Source organism: Alligator mississippiensis, chromosome 6, assembly GCF_030867095.1.
Source record: "Alligator mississippiensis isolate rAllMis1 chromosome 6, rAllMis1, whole genome shotgun sequence".
Taxonomy (NCBI): domain Eukaryota; kingdom Metazoa; phylum Chordata; order Crocodylia; family Alligatoridae; genus Alligator; species Alligator mississippiensis.
This window is the reverse complement of record NC_081829.1, coordinates 56,548,873-56,565,629: the sequence shown is the minus strand read 5'-3', so window position 1 is coordinate 56,565,629 and position 16,757 is coordinate 56,548,873. Positions and strand designations below refer to the sequence as shown.

General features: G+C 44.7%; 1 protein-coding gene across 3 annotated transcripts in view; it reads left to right on the top strand.

Annotated features, from left to right (window-relative positions):
• The first annotated feature begins 8,522 nt into the window (after positions 1 to 8,522).
• CHST3 (carbohydrate sulfotransferase 3) overlaps positions 8,523 to 16,757 on the top strand; it is a 46,499-nt gene continuing 38,264 nt past the window's right edge. Inside the window, exon 1 of one of the 3 annotated variants that reach the window (XM_019484363.2) lies at positions 8,523 to 8,613. The gene's annotated coding sequence lies outside the window, so the exon portion shown is untranslated. Of the gene's footprint in view, positions 8,614 to 8,831; positions 9,230 to 16,757 lie in introns of those variants that run through there. The other 2 variants (XM_059729897.1, XM_059729896.1) reach the window with 2 other exon arrangements.

The window sequence follows — 16,757 nt, the reverse complement described above, 5'->3', positions numbered from 1 at the left end:
TTCTACTCTACTCCTATAGAATCAATTGCATCTAATCAAACAACTTACCTTTACACATATGTCTATTGTGGCTAGAAGAATTATCTGTACATATGGACTGACTCCATGCCATTAACTCTCCAGGGGTGAAGGAAAGAAAGTGAGACTAACCATGGGCATGGACAAACATATATTTTTGTTACTTTAAAAAGGGAGAAGGAGCTGTCACTGGGGAGCATTCATCAGCTGTTATGCTGTAACTATTACTTCGGCAGGATCCTGTAGCAATACAAGTTACCTAAATCACCTTAATTTTGACTCTGTGTCAAGAATGGTTAAACAGTTTTCTGCATCTGCTTTGCTACAGAATCATGCAGATGTAATGGTTGCATTGTAACAGCTTGTATTACAAGGACTCTGTGTATATGTATTCTGCATGGGTAATACAGGGTAATGAAATCACAAACTATCCCTAAGTGACAAAACGTCTACTAATGTGGGTGGAGAATTGCCATTTAGGTGTACAAAAGGTAACAGAATTTTGCCCATAGTATTTCATATCCCTAAGCATCTGCATCATACCCAGCAAGGCTGTATCACACTACTAAACCCTGGTCAGCATTCAAAGAGAGATATCAGAGTCCTGACTGACAAAAGCAGAGATCCAAGGCAGTGGACAGAACTATGCATTGATAATTTGTAACTAAGATACTTGCCATCTGAGCACACTCTAGCCATTTATATGTGGATCAGTAGTAACCAGCTCTGGGCCACTGAAATTTTGAAAATCAGTTGATATGTCTTAAGCTATTACTGAATGTCATTTCTCAGTATGTATTATTTAAAAGTCAAAAGCAAATTAGTGTATCTATAATAAATTATTCCAGCTATTCTTTTCCATTAGCAATGGAAATGATGGATTTCTCATCATTACATGATGAGGAAACTTGGGCTGTTTTTTTAACCTGTTAGTATTTCTAATGGCTGTTGTGCCAGCCATCCAGAGCTGCAGAGAGACTAATGATGTGAGAGTCTTCTACTTCCCCTGTGCAACTGCCACAAATTACACCTGTATAGATGGCACACAAGCAGCCCTATTTCTATAACTTTCATTTGTGAGATGTCCATGTAGTGTTATTTTTGCTCACCTAAATCATCAGTTTTCATCGAACCTTGTAATTTTGATTTTGATTAAGTCTTCCTCACACACAGACTCTCTACCATAGTGAGCTTTCTTCCTTCATTTGTTTTTTTTTAATTTTCCAGTGTTCCTGATTCCTGTAAATCACTCGTACAAATTAGGAGAATAAGTAGGAAGTAAAAATCTAATATACTATTTTAAATTTTTTTGTAAATTGTATTTTTAGTGAAAACAAAAGGTTGGTAGCTCTGAATCCTCTATTTATCCTGCAGACATTGACAGCGCAGGGAGTACCACATTTCTACTGTTATGAAAAGTCCTGCATGATCTTTAATTTCCCCACAATGGTGACAAAAGATCATAATGTTTTAGGTTTTTATACTAAAGCTTCTTGCATAGTAAACCAAGTGAGATCTAGAGCACCCATCTTTAATACTACTTCAACAACAATATGAAGAGGGGTCCCATAAGAATGACACAATAATCCACTCCCTCATCCATTCATTTTTAGACTTTAATGAAATAGCCAGTGACTTCACTGTGGATGGCTATCCACTAAGAATAGAGCCAACTGTTTTCAAACAGGTTACTTAGCACTAATTAAATGCAAAATAAGCTGCTGCCACTATTGATCTGTGCTGAATTTGAACCAGTCACGGATTCTCTAGCTCATCACCAATCCCCAGAGTTATCTGGTCCATACTACTTAAAACAGTTGAGAAATAAATCTTTCCTTCTGAACACCCAACTTTCTACCAAGTGTCTGCCCAGCTATGCCCTCACCTGCCAACTAAAAGTCAGAAGTGACTTTAAAGAAATCTGAAAAGTGAAAACTAACTTATTTTAACCCATCCTACATATTTATTGAATACACTATTTCCAGAGGTAGCATAATAGTCAAATATTGTCAGGTCCCACCAAAAATTCTCTAGGAAAAGTCCAAAGGGGAGTCTTTATTTGGAACATATAATTTCTTGTATTATCATGTACAATTGGTAGGCCATACAAGCGCCTCAGGACAGATTCCAGCTGTAGCTTTTAAAGTAAGGGTTGGGTAAGGGTTAATTTCAAAACAACCAGCCCTTTTTTAAATAAAATGAGGTGACGTTGCAGACACATCATCAGCTTGGACCAAAGTGCAGGTATCCAGAGCCCCAATAGATAATTAGAATCAGATGCTTTTATTCCCTAAGCCCAGGGCATTCTGGTTGCTATAGTAACTTGTTTCCCTTGCCTCTCGTCTGATGTCATTCTTGGACAGCATTGCCTAGGAATGTAGCAACAGCGGCTGGGAAAAGGAGGTGTGATGCCTGGAAATACAGCTATGTACACATGCACTGGGCTGGAGGCAATCAGGTGCCTGAATCCATGCTCCAGGAAAACAATGCCTGGAGAAACTCAAAGGGCTTCATTTTGTCACAGATGCTGAGGACAGGTCTAATAGATAGGTACCAGCTTACTTGGTGGGGAACTAGGGGTGAGGTGAGGAAAGCCATTGCAGACTAGGGAGTTAACATAATTTGGAAGAGAGCGTGATCTAGTGGGGGAGTGGAAACAAAAATACTTGGGTGCTCTTCCCATTTCTCTCACTGATTTGCTTTTTTTGGAAAGTCACTTTATATTTCTTTGCTTTGGTTTACTTATCAGTAAAATAGAGGAAATAACCATTGCACAGGAGATTGAGAGATAATATTTGTTTGTAAAGTAGATACTCTGATGAAAGGTGTTATAGACATGAGAAAACCTGCTATTATTTTTGTGAAGGAACCTTTGTGTAAGATGAAAATGAACAGGAATCATGTAGATACAGACCAGGTGCAAACATTATACGTTTACCAGTATAAGTGATTGGAAACTGGTCTATATACATGACAGAACAGAAATTTGGCACACATGGACTGGTTTAAAAATGGGGGAACCTGGTCTAAGATTTGCTCTCCCCCCTCCTCCGTCATCAGAAGTGAATGTGTATTCTGTTCACTATTGATCTAAACTACATCTCTTAAAAAAACCTATAACTTAGACTGATTCCGCCTTGGGCTTTTTGAATGTCTGTTCCTTACTTAAGATATGAAATAAAAGCAAGAGCACACATTCTTACTCAGCAGAACCTAAGCCATAAAATTAATCTGTCTTTGCTCCAGGTTTCCTAGTATATTCCTACTTCTGGATGATTAATAGGTGATCAATTATATGGTCTTTCTTCTGCATTCATTTCAACATCATAATGATTTGGAAACTATATTTTTACTGCAATCTTTTCTAACCACCATATGCAGGACACAAATATTCGTTAAGATGGAAATAAAACAGTTTGGAACATAAAGTTCCAAAAATACTGCAAGTTTAATTCTGTTTAGAAACTGCAGATCCCATGGGTGTGTGTTCAACCATTGTTTTTCATACCAGGTATCTCTAATCTCATGTGTCCATAGATGTGTGGAACGTGCTGCGATAAGCTATAATTACAGTGCCTAGAAGCAGACTCGATTAATTGAGTCTGCTGTAGCGTGCTAATTAGCACACTCCAGCCTCTTCAAGCAGCCTCAGCATCTTGTGTATTCAGCATCCCCGTGCTTCAAAATGGTGGCGGGAACACTTTAACAAAAGCCCATAGAAAAAGCTTTATTTAAAGTGCCCCTGCTGCCATTTTGAAGCATGGGATGCTGAATACATGAGACGCCGTAGGCACTTTAATTAGAGTGGCTCCCAGGAGTCGCTCTAATTAAAGCACCCTCCTCCACCCCCAGAGCACATGTAAAGATGCCCATGATCTAGAGCAGTGGTTCTCAAACTTTTTTGTACCAGAACCCATTTGTAAACATGGATGGCCAGTCTTGACCCAGTGCTCCTCACTTCTGATCCACTGCCTCCTGCCCCCAGGCCCCAGCCCCCCAGTGTGTGGGACCTGGGCTGGGTGTGCGTGGAGCATGGGGGGCCCCAAGGAGCACCAACAGCCTTGCAGGCTGGAACTCTGCCAGCTAGCAAGAGAAAAGTCACAATTTCCTACGTTTTTCTCCTTTAAAGGAGAATCCATTTTTAAAGTTTGTTTGTGACTCTTTTATATATTGTTGTGATCCACTTTTGGATCATAACCCACAGGTTGAGAAACACTGATCTAGAGCAGTGAGGGCCAACCATTTTGCCAGATGTACCACAGATTAACCCTGCATCCTCATCAAGTGCCACTCCAATCCCTTTCTTCTGCCTGATCTCATCCTTTGCTTTCTGCTCCCTGCCTTGTGCTCCCTGCCTGATCTATTGCTCTGTTTTCTGCTTCTTGTCCTATCTGCTGCTGTTGTGTCGCTCACCTCCTGGATCCATTGCATGCCACACACAGAGGCTACCCATGCCACTTTTGGGAGGGTGGCCACCACGATTTTGAAAGACTCAATCATGCAAGCCCACTGCACATGGAGTTCCTGTTGGCTTCAAATGGGGCTTCTCACATGAAGGACTTATAGGAGTAGGCCACATGTATTTTTTGTTGTTTAAATGTAAAGATATAATTAGGCTCTCTCCTGCTCTGTGCAGATACTCTGTACATGACTGTTAGCTCCTACCACATACCACAATTTCTTCTGTATTACCAGGTCTAACTGTAAAGTTAGCCTACACCAGCACTATTGCTCCACTGTGTTCACTGAGGGTGGGGGATGCAAAATAATGCAGACAGTACCAGGTTCCTTGGTCCAACAAGATGAGTATAGCCTGAATAGGAAAGCATGATGCATGCAAACAGCGCTGAGTGTGATGTAGAAATAAAGGACAATGGCCCATCTAAGAAGCAGGTGACTGTTGAAACACCTGAATGCATCTTGGTCTTCCCTCCATGGAATAAACAACCCCCTTTAATGTGTTCCACAATATCTATATGCACAAAATCACTTTCTTTATGGAAGCTGAGGGTAGTGAACTGCTAATAAAACCAGCACTGACAGATGGAGGCTACAGCTTGGCACATGCTGCCCTGAGGCTTTCATATGCACATATTCACATTTGTGTGTACACACTCACCAACTTGGCACATCACCATACTCAACCACATAAACCTTCATACATGCACAAAGAAAAACTATATAAACGTGCAAATGCTCACTATTCCTAAAGGCACACATGCTTACAATATACAACACACATGTACATATATATCCATGAATAGATTTTATTAGTATGAGTTTGGGATAGGAGTTTGGGAAGAAGTGAAGCCACTAGTGCAACGATTCTCAATCTTTTTAGACATGAAGCACCACTCATTAGACTCAAGGGACCCCTCAGAAAATGCCAGCTCTTAGTTTTCACTCATTTTTTGACCACATAAAAATAACAGAACAATTCTTCTGTTGCAAAGAACTAAGCAAGACTACAACAGGTCAGAATGGTTGTAATACTGTGGGACACCTATACACATGACTGACCTGTGCTCCAATGTGTTCTAATTAGCATGCATCAGAGTAGACTTGATTAATCAAGTCTGCTGAGGGTCTGTTGGAGTGTGCTTGTTAGCATGCTCCAGCAGCCTCCGTGTCACATGTGCTCAGCACCCCCATACTTCAAAATGGCAGCTGGGGCTCTTTAACTAAAACTTGTCAAATGAGCTTTAGGTAAAGCGCCCCTGCTGCCATTTTGAAGTGCAGGATGCTGAATACATGTGATGCTGCAGGCGCTTTAACTGGAGCAGCTTTCAGAGCTGCTCTTATTAAAATGACTCCCCTCCACCCCATAGCACATATATAGATGCTGATGGATTCCTATTTGAAATCTCTGGGTTTATCTTGTGAATAATGTTTGTACACTTAACAGTGCTAACACTATGTGTCACCCTGCAGCACCCTTGAAAGGATCTCAAGGCACCCTAAGGTACTGTGGCAGGCTGGTTGAGAATCACTATAATAGTGTATTATGATGGTCATCATAAATAAGAACCAATACAACCTTTATTCCACCCCAGAGTATGTTCTGCATATGCTATATGTTACAGAAAAACTATTTTAGGAATGTAAAGAACACTTAAACATTTGGACTCCTCTGCCTATGAAGCCAGATGCCTTAGTTACTATGAGTCCAACCATACAGGGCTCAGAGGGAGTCATAAAAGCCTCTGAATATGATTGAGAATGCAATGTTTCTCTGTATAGAAAAGGCAGCTTTAAAGCCTGGTACCTTGAAACTCTACAGGGATAGAAACAAGTGTTGTGTCCCCCAACAGGAAGTCTGGAATCTTCCTTTCCCAGTGACAGTAAGTTTCTGTTTCTAACCCTGTGGGACAATAACGTTTTTATGTACAGAAAAGCCAGCATTTGCTCGGCCTTAATCTTGCCTGCCCTGAATCTCAGGCCAGAATAACCTGAAAGCAGAGAAAACTCCTGTGGGAAACTGAGGGAAAAAAGTAATTAAAAGCTGTTGAGAATAAATCCTGGGGAAATGAATTAGTTGACAGAGAACATGAACTCAGCTGTAGGTGAATGATAACTAATTAATTTCAATGCCTGTACTGTTTAGCACCTGTACAATTCTGGTATCAATTCTGGTGGGATTATACCAAAACACACAGGTTCATCTACACAGATATCTACTTGCACAAATACAGATGCTAGATGTTAATGTACACATGAATGCATACATATATGGAATTACCATCTTACCTGAACAGACACACCCACCACTACTGCATATGCCACATAGATAGATAATCTCACTGGCAGTTGTTGCATGTGCAAAACTCTGAATCTATATAAAGTGGTGGAAACAAAATAAAGCTGAGTACACACAAATGGCCACACAACTTCTCACAATCTTATTTACAATGAGAAAAAGGACACTGCGATTCAGAAGCACTACTGTCACAGTATCTTTCATCATCCTGGCTAGCCCCTGCATTTGGGGCCCAATTTAAACAGGAGCCAGGAAGTGGCTATCCTGACCCCTTGGTGGAGCAGTTTTCTATGTGTCTAATTGATTTGAAGCCCTCACTTCATTGTGAGTCTAGCTGGCAGCATCAAACTTGCAGCAAGGGTAACGCTGAAAGATGAATGGCAACAAGTTTAAAAGCTCTGAAATGTTTATACAGCAAAACATGAGAATCTGAGGACCCTGAGCGTGCTGAATCATTTGGACATATCTGTCAGTCCAAAAATATCTGATGTGGTGCAACGTCGTCATGAATGACGCGTGCCCCTGGCGGCTGGGGCATGTCAGCAGCTGGAGCAGGGTGGCTGGCAATAAGTGGGAGGTCCTGCAGATGCTGCCAGCACTGTCGGCAGTGGGGGAGGGAAGGGTGGTGAGCGCTGACCAGGGGGCGGCAAACACCCACAGATGCTGCTGCTGGCGGCCATTGGGGATCACTGACTGCCCGCGGACACCACCAACTGTTGGTGGTGCCTTTTTGTAGGGGGTGCACCGCCACGCTCAGGGGGTGCATGTGCACCCGAGTGCACCCCCTATGTGTTGCCGCTGGATGTTGTATAAAGAAAGTCTAGCTCACTGTTGCTGGTGTCCTGAAAGCAGCTTTGGAGCTTTATAATGTAATCTGAATACTCAGTTCTTATTAAAGCCATGTATACATAGCAGTGTATTGATATTATCTTTTTCATAAATGGGATGTGTAGATATCTTATACAAATAGTGCTTTTAACATGACATGATGGCCTCAGGTGTCGTCAACTGCTACTAAATACCATACAAGTAATTGCTGAAACTAGGCCTGACTCTTAGGCCCCATCTCCACACACCTCTGAACTTCAGGACATTTGAGATATGGAGCTATGTACAAATACCTGCTTGAGGTCTGCTGTGCTCCATACATGTTTGACAAAGAACTCCAGGACACTGGCTTGTGGTCTCCTGGGCATCTGATGACCTGAGATCAATACCCTATCATAGAATCACAAAAAATTAGAGTCGGAAGGGACTTCAGGAGGCCATCTAGTCCAACCCCCTGCTCAAAGCAGGACCATCCCCAACTAGATTACTCAGCCAAGACTTTGTTTAGCTGGGTCTTAACCTCCAAGGATGGAGAGGACACCACCTCTCTAGGTAACCTGTTCCAGTGCTTTACTACCCTCCTAGTGAGAAAGTTCTTCCTCATATCTAACCTGAACTTCTCTGCTGCAACTTGAGACCATTGCTCCTTGTTCTGTCATCTGCCACCACTGAGAAAAGTCTAGTTCTGTCCTCTTCCCAACCCTTCTTCACCTAGTTGAAGTCTGTTATCAAATCCCTCCTGACACTTCTCTTCTCCAGATTAAATGACCCCAGTTCCCTCTGCCTCTCCTCAGAAGTCCTGTGGCCCAGCCCCCGAAACATATTTTTCCCCAGCAGACTCCTCTGCTGGAGGAAAAAAGGGAATAAATGTGCAGGACACTATTCAGAGCCTCACACGCAGAGGCGGGGGACGTGCAGGGGACGTGTTCTGAGCTGCTGAAAGCTGAGACAAGAGGACTAGAAATGAAACCAGGCCAGTATTAACGGGAGGGCTGGAAGGAAGAGGAAGGGTAAGAAAGACGGTGACCCCAACCCCTGTTCTCAGTGCTCAGCCACAAGGGCCCGGGCCTTTCGGCATGGCAACCCACAGACGAGGCGGGGGCGGGGGAGAGCTCTTCCTCCCCTCGGCCGGGGCCACGCACGCAGCGGCCCGGGAGGGAGCTGCAAGCGCTCAAGTGCGGCGGGTCTCAGGGACTGGCGACTCCCTCGCGAAGTTTAGGCGGGCTCGGCGGTGACACGTGGCCGCCCCCTGCCGCTCGGCGGGGCTTGCAGCCTCCTCTCCCCGTAGGCGCGGGGTGCGTGGCGAGGCCGGGCGGCGGCTCGGAGGAGGCGGCGCGGCTGCGAGCGGCGCCTCGAACAAAGCCAACAGAAGGGTCCTTGTGCGGCCGGCGGGGCGGGGCGGTGTTGTGCTGCCTCCCCTCCCGGGCCGGGGCAAGCAGCCTGCAGGCGGGGAGGACCGGACCCGACCCGACCCGACCCGACCCGGCGGCTCTGGCGCTGGCGCTGGCGCTGGGCAGCCCCGTCCCGTGCAGCCCGGGATGCGCGCGCGGCGGCGGCAGCCCCCAGCCCGGGCGGCTCGGAGCGGAGCGGGCACGGCGGCGGCGGCGGGAGCCCGGAGCGCGTAAGGTGCCCCTTCCTCTTCCCCTTCCCCGGCCGGGGGCGGGAGGCATCGGGGAAGCCTTTCCCCTTGCCCTCCACGTCCTCCTCCTCGGCCGACTTGGGAGCGGGGCTGAGGGAAGTTGCGGGCGCGGAGGAGGTGGGAGCCCCGCAGCGGGGTACTCTGCGGGTCCGGGTCTCAGCTGCGACCAGCGCAGCGCGGGCCCTTCCAGCCTGAGCGGGTTGGGAGAGGCAGGAGCTTTCCCAGCGCTTCCCGGGCTCCGGGCCGCGAGCTGTGCCAAGTGATGGGGCGCAGAGGCCGGTCGTGTCTGCGTCCCAGCCTTCCCTTCAGTTCTCAAAGCTGCTCTTTCTTTGAGTTCTCCGTCTCCTTTGTTTGCCCACCCAACTCTGCCAGGTGGCAGAAGGCGGGCCGCGATGCAGCCCTTCTGCCCCCCTTTTCACCCAGCTCTGAAACCAAGCCCCGCAGGCCTGACCCACAGCACCTTCGCTTGTTCTTCCTGGACATCTCTGTGCCAGGGCCTGTCAGCTGCCCTAAACTGTTGGTGGTGTTGCAGACAGCAGCCTGCCCCGAACTCCAGTTCAGACCGACTCCAGATCTGAAACTGGTTCTTCAGGAGGGAAAGTTGAATTAGTGCGTGGAGTTGCAGCACCAGCAAACTTCCTTTAATTACTTTGTTAAAAAAGGACAGGCCATCTACCTCTAACAGTGAGCATCTGTCCAAAAACTGAATATTTCTGGCTCTGGGACAGGAGCCTTACTCAACATTAGTATCCTGGACTTGCACAATCCTTCATGTCATAGGTGGAAAGTTCTCATCACCTTCTTCCCTTTCTCCATAAGAAATTAGTGGTGCAGACAGGAGCTTAGCATCGTTCCCTAGCTGAAAGGCCCTTCTAGAAAGTGCCTTAGGTACAGGTCTGGAATTAGCAGGTCCCCTGTAAATCTTCTTAGTTCCCCTGTCTTGGACTTCAGCCAAGGTGATCCAAAGCACTGACTTCTGTTGACTTAGCTAATTGCTGTTGCCAGACTCCAAGGTGGAGAAAGACACATGGTTTTATTCTTCTGCCACAGAATGTGAGGATCTCTGTGGATAATTTCTGTTAGTATTCAGAGGAGTTATCCATGTAAATTCATAAATGGGAGAAAATATATAAAGTGTGTGTGTGTGTGTGAGAGCAATAAGAATTCAACAGGATTTCACCCTAAGATACTCTAGGGCAGTGGTTCTCTACCTTTTTTGTACCAGGACCCATTTGTAAGCATTGGGTAGTCCTGACCCAGTGCCCCTCGCTCCTGATCCCATACCCTTGCTCCCAGGCGCCAGCCCCGCAGTGTGTGGGGCATGGAGGACCCAAGGAGACCCTTGCAGGCTGGAATTCTGTCAGCTTGCAAGGGAAAAGCCACAGTTTCCCACATTTTTCTCTATCAAAGGAGAATGTATTTTTCAAGTTTGTTTGCGACCCTTTCATATATTCTTGTGACCCACTTTTGGGTTGCGACCCACAGATTGAGAAACACTGCTTTAGGGAAAGGAGGTAGTTCACCATTAGTATCACTTGTCTTTTCTTGCCGTTTATGGTGGTGATTTATGGATCTAGGGCAGTGATTCTCAACCAAGATGTCTCAAGATCCTTTCAAGGGTGTTGCGGGTTGCCTATGCAGTAGTAACACTGTTAGGTATGAGCACATGATTGACAAATAACAAGATAAACCCATGGATTTCAAATAGAAATTCATCATTTTAAAAGCATTCCGACCTGCTGTGGTCTTTCTGAGTTACTTGCTAGAGAAGAATTGTTCTATTATTTTTTGTAGTTCAAAAAACAAGTGAAAACTAGGAGTTGACAATTTCTGAGGTATACCTTGAGTCTAACAAGGGTTGCCTTGGGGTTTAAAAAGGTTGAAAACCACTGGTCCAGAGCAAAATGACAAAAAGCTGATGATTTTTTTTCTCAATAATATATATGTTGTGTAATATTGACAAGGTGCTTGGAGGGGAACCAGGTTTCCTGGAGATGTGCTTTCTGCACTCACATGCATTCTGGGATATTCATTCACAAATCCCCAGGAGCACAACAAATTTATTTACGGGCAGGAATTCTCGTACTTCTTAACACTGGTTCTTACCTCCTGTTCTCTCTACAGGAGTCTGGATGGTAGGATGAGGCTAAACAAGCTGCTTCATTTACAGAGTAAAAGTGGAGCAAATACAGGTCTCAGGCCCTAAAGAACAGGCACAATGGCAAGCAGTGTCTCTTGTTCTCTCAGTGTTGTGATGGGTCAAGGAATTTTGAGCAACTGAAAGGGACAATCCATGCTTTGGAAACTGGGCAACAATCTTGAATGGCATTTTCCCAGAGTAGGAGAGAAGGAGCATGGCTTGTGGTGGGTGGATTTGAAAGCAATAAACAAAATATGTAGCACAGAGAAAGAGCTTATTGAGACGCAGATATATGCTTGTGGTTCCAAACCTGCCATGGGGCAAGGCAGGGAAGAGTGCACATACAGCATCCAACATTGTATTTTCTGCTATAGGGGAAACAGCAGCAGCCAGGCTCACCTCGTTCCCTTTAATTGCAGGAATACTTGGGTGTAAACCAGCAGTTCTCAGGCTGAGTTGTGGCTCTGCAATGGCCCTCTCAGCCCTTCCTGGTGGTCTGCAAAATGAAATGTTTTGATAAACAAGCTGTGGGTGTTTGAAGAGTGGGGAGGGGAAGAGATACCTCCTTATTAAGTATTCATGAAACCACTAATGCATTCTGCGCTGTACTTCTCTTTCCCTTTATATCATTCCACTTCAGAGAGATACCTGGATAATTTCTTCAGGGGCATGTGTGTTCCCAAAGGTATTCTTCAGGTCCAATACCTGCTCAGGAGAAGCAGCTTCCATCTACCCCTTCTTTCTGACTTGTGAAAGAACAGAAAGTCATCAAGACGCCCCACCAGTTCTTTCTCATTGCCAGCCTATTTCTTTTGCTCTGTGTGCCCTATGAAGACATCCATAGGCGATGTGTAGGAGGGGCACTGGGGGGGGGCATGTGCCCCACCTGAGATTGGCTGCCGCCACTACCACCAGTGGCTGTGGGCGATCCCCACTCGCTGCTCGCCACCACTGATATCTGCGGGTGGTGTCCGCCCGCCACTGCTACCGCCGCATGCTGCTGTCACTGATGCTTACAAATGGTGCCCTCCCAGTCTCAGGAGGCACCAGTTGCTCATGAAGACATCATTATTATAAGGAACAATCTGTCAGAGGGTTAATTCTGGGAGATTTGTTACCCTGCTTAAAAGTTGTCTGAGTGATGACAGGTCTCTGGTACATGTCTAGAACTTGGTGGGCACTGGGTAGAGAGAGCTAAGACAGGTCTTTCATATCGGTAAAAAGAGGAAGAACTGGAAGTATAAACCTTCACTGTTCTTCATATCATGTTTTGTCTCAGCTGTCTTTAGTCCCCTAATCAGTGGACTGGACTTGATAGCCCAGGAGACCCTTTCCAATTCCTGTTGCTTATGTTCTTGCTATTCCTTTGGCATAGAAAGTTTCTTGAACAAGAATTATGTCTTTTGTAGAGTTTGCACTTTTATAACATAAAATGGCAGAGCCTGGGGGTTGGCAGCCTTTTGCTGGCATGGGCTAGACTCTGCAACCTGGCCTCTGCTGCAAGGCACAAGTCTTTGCCCCCAGGAATTGCCCACTGCCAGCACTTACCCTTACCTCACCACCATCCCCTATGCAGTGAAGGTAAGTGCAAAGTCTGTGGAGGACCAGGACAAAACAGGTCCTTGCCGCCTTCATAGGCTGAAACAAACCTCTCGCCCATATGCCATAGGTTGTCAACCCCTGACATAGCCTGCATATGTCATAATGAGCTGCGCTGGGTTTAGTTTTTTATTTATTCAGGAGGGGAGTTGGAGTGTTTCAGCCAGACTCCAGCACAGTTGTAGGGTTTTAGTTTCGTTTTCCAGAGCCTCCTTAACACAAGGCGCCACTTGACCACCACATTTTTGTTGCACTAAAAGCCAGGTTACAGTATAGCAACACATGGTGTCTGTGCGCTACCATATTTTTTTCACTCCAGTTAATCAAATGCTTGTTAACTAGCACTCTAGTACCTGCTAATCTGGGCACTCTGCAAACCTTTGTTTCAGCACTGTTCTAGTATAATTCATAGACATTTGTGGTATCCAGACTAATTTATACAGACATATTAGATCAATCAAATTAACTGGTAATCACCTAACTGTGATGAAGACTAAACATCAGAGTGTGGCCAATGGAGTGTGGTGTTTTGTCCTGTAGAGACTCCCTTTGGAAAGCATTGACAGAGCCTTCAGTTGAGTAGAGAACTGAAGAACCATTATCTAATTTCTTGCCAAAAAAAAATTGGTGCCTAATATCAACATCTTCCCCTGACCAGTCCTGCATTAGTAGTTTTGGAGACACCAAAGACATCCAGGGAAGCACGTTTCACTTATAGTCACATTCAAGCTCTTAATATTTGTCATTCTAAAAACCATAATATAAAATAAGACCACCAGGCTTTCCTAGGGAAAAGCCCAGTGGAAGCAACCAGAAAGGGTAGTCAGATGACAAACCAAGCTGTCATGTTAAAGGCAACATTACTAGAGGAAAAAAGCTTAGACATTTTGTCTTCCCTGGTGGGCACTGATTGCAAGTCATGCTATCAAGAGAGAAAAGCCAGCATCCAGACACAGGCCAGCACCTTACAACAACTGGGTGACTCCATTATAGAGGGAAGAGACAAAATAGTGTCCCACTGCCTACACAGTCGTGACTGCAGAACTGCTATCAACCATGTGGTATTCAGTGCCAGCAATGTCTACATCACTGCTTGGTAGAGCAATTTAGGATTCTGTGGCTGCATCTACATGAGACACTGACTGCACGGTTGTTTCTGTGCAGCCATTTAGGACTTGTGTATACACAAAGTTTGCTCTGTGTGCCCTATGAAGACATCCATAGGTGACGTGTAGGAGGGGCACTGTCTACATCCATAGACATTCTTTTGCTCTGGTTCTTCAGTTCATGGTTCTTCAGTTCTCTTCTCAACTGTTCAATGGTTCTTCAGTTCTCTACTCAACTGAAGGCTCTGTCAGTGCTTTTCAAAGGGAGTCTCTACAGGACAAAACACCATACTCCATTGGCCACACTCTGATGTTTAGTCTTCATCACAGTTAGGTGATTACCAGTTAATTTGATTGATCTAATATGTCTGTATAAATTAGTCTGGATACCACAAATGTCTATGAATTATACTAGAACAGTGCTGAAACAAAGGTTTGCAGAGTGCCCAGATTAGCAGGTACTAGAGTGCTAGTTAACAAGCACTAAATGACTTTGAAGTAACTGGGGTTACTGCGCAATAGCTTCGCCGAACCGCTTTTAGGTGACTTTGTTATGCAGCGCTACTGCACAGTAGTAACAAGCTACTGCACAGTCAGGGTCTCATGTAGACACAGCCTGTGTGTATGGAAAACACAATGAAAGCAAATTCAATTTTGGTTAACAAGGCACTCTTAGTGCTCATTTCAAGGCAGATATGATACAATAGTAATTAAAAGGTAAAGAAAGTCCAGGTTTATCTCAAGTTTTTAACTGTGGAATTAAAAAATTATATATCAGTTTATATATCAATTCCACTAACTTATACCAACATCCATTTCAGTTTCTCAGTCTGTATTGGGGTAGAGAGCCCAAATACCTCCTATCTGACAGGCTCTTATGTGCATTTTTCTTTCCATAATGGGTGATGTACTCAGGATACTTAGGGTTGATGTGCTGTAGCTGTGATGCTCCAAAGAAGATATGGTAAGCAAGGGAGGGGGTTTCAGCGTCTCTCATTGACCCAAGCGGATGGGTGGGAGAGATGTTAGACAAGTTTTTGGATGCAAAGTGTTCTTCCTCAGGTCTGAGAAAGAAGCAAGGAGCTTCTCATTTTATCTGAGTAAAGTAGTTAGCTGCATTAGTCTGAAGTCAGGCAGAAGGCAGTGGCACCTCAAGAGACTCATTCATAAATGTACAGGCTGTTTAATGGGGCTGTGGAAAACTTATCAAGAAAGGTTTGGAGAACTCCTACTGTAGGATTCAAAGGAAGAATGGGGAAAGTAAATAAGCAAGTCTCCAGCTTGACCTCCTGTGAACTCCAGTGAGTAAACAGATTGAGAAAAAAAAACCCTTACACCTTAGTTACAAATTTATTTTGATGCTTGCTGCCAGTAGCTCACATCTTTTCTAGACCCACCTGGAATTCTCTATCTCTCTGTCACACCTCTGCCCCACAAAACATATACACCCTCACACCCACCCACCCATCCTAATGTACTTACTTAGTTACCAAAGTCAGTGGAAGGTCTGTGCTAGGACAAAATGGAGAGTTTCTTATTTATAATGCTCTGCAGTCAGATTAAAAAAATAATTTGCAAGGGAGGTCAATATCATTATCTTTGTTTTACAAAGGGAAAACTGAGGCAGAAAGAGGACAACATGCCATTGGCCAAGTCAGGATTAGAGCCCAGATCTGCCAAATCTCAGCCAAGACATCTATCCATGATCTTGGCATGTCTGACAAAAATGAAAAAAGTTCCTTCACTTCTCTCATTAAGCTCATCTGTGTCAGATGCTACAGACGGAAGGGAAAAAGTGGGAAAAGGGGTGACTCAGTTTGCCCGTGCACCACAGTCCATCATGTCAACTGCAAGAAGACAGGTAATGCTGTAGAGTCTGTGTGCTTTGTGGTTTTATTTTTGAGCTTTGTTTCATGGTATAGGTAAGAGTGAAGTTGGTTTATTCTAGCTCTGAGAAGCCTCAGAATGAGTGATCACTTTCCCAGTGGAGTCATCAAACAGCAGTTATTGGGCGTTAAGAGTTTAAATTAGACAGGGAAAAAATATCGTATTTTATTTTCTTCTTTGGAGCCTGACAAATCTCTGTCTTTCCAGTCTTTTTGGTAGGAGATTTCCATGCCTAAATTATAGCTCCTTAGAGTAGATTTTGTAATTTTCTCATCTTCCTTTTGCTAACTTTTCCCATAGGGATTTAAAATGCCAGCAGCCTCAGGGACTAGGGACAGAAATTATACATAAACCTGTGTAAGTGGTTGGAAACTGGTTCAAATCTGTAAGACAACAGAAGTTCAGTGCACATAAACCACTTTCAAAATGGCCAAAACTGGTTTAAGATGAACCTGGATGGCTGTAGTATCAGACTTAACTGATTTAGGTTTAATTGGTTTATTGAACTTCTGTCCCAGATCTCCTCTAGAATCAAGTTAACTCACAGTCTTCCAATATCCCAGGATGCTTTGTACCTCACCCACAAACCTCCCCCACCCCTGAGTGGGCAGACTAGCCTTGGCCATAACTGTCTGCTCCAGCTGAGCAGGAAGGTGTGCTTTAGTGCCCCCCTGGCTTCTGGCCTGAGCCACTGCAGGCATGTAGCTACATTCCTATAATCAAAAGTGAATGTCTGCTCACTTGCTTATCCATTCAGTCTACGCAGTTTAGACTAACCTGTGA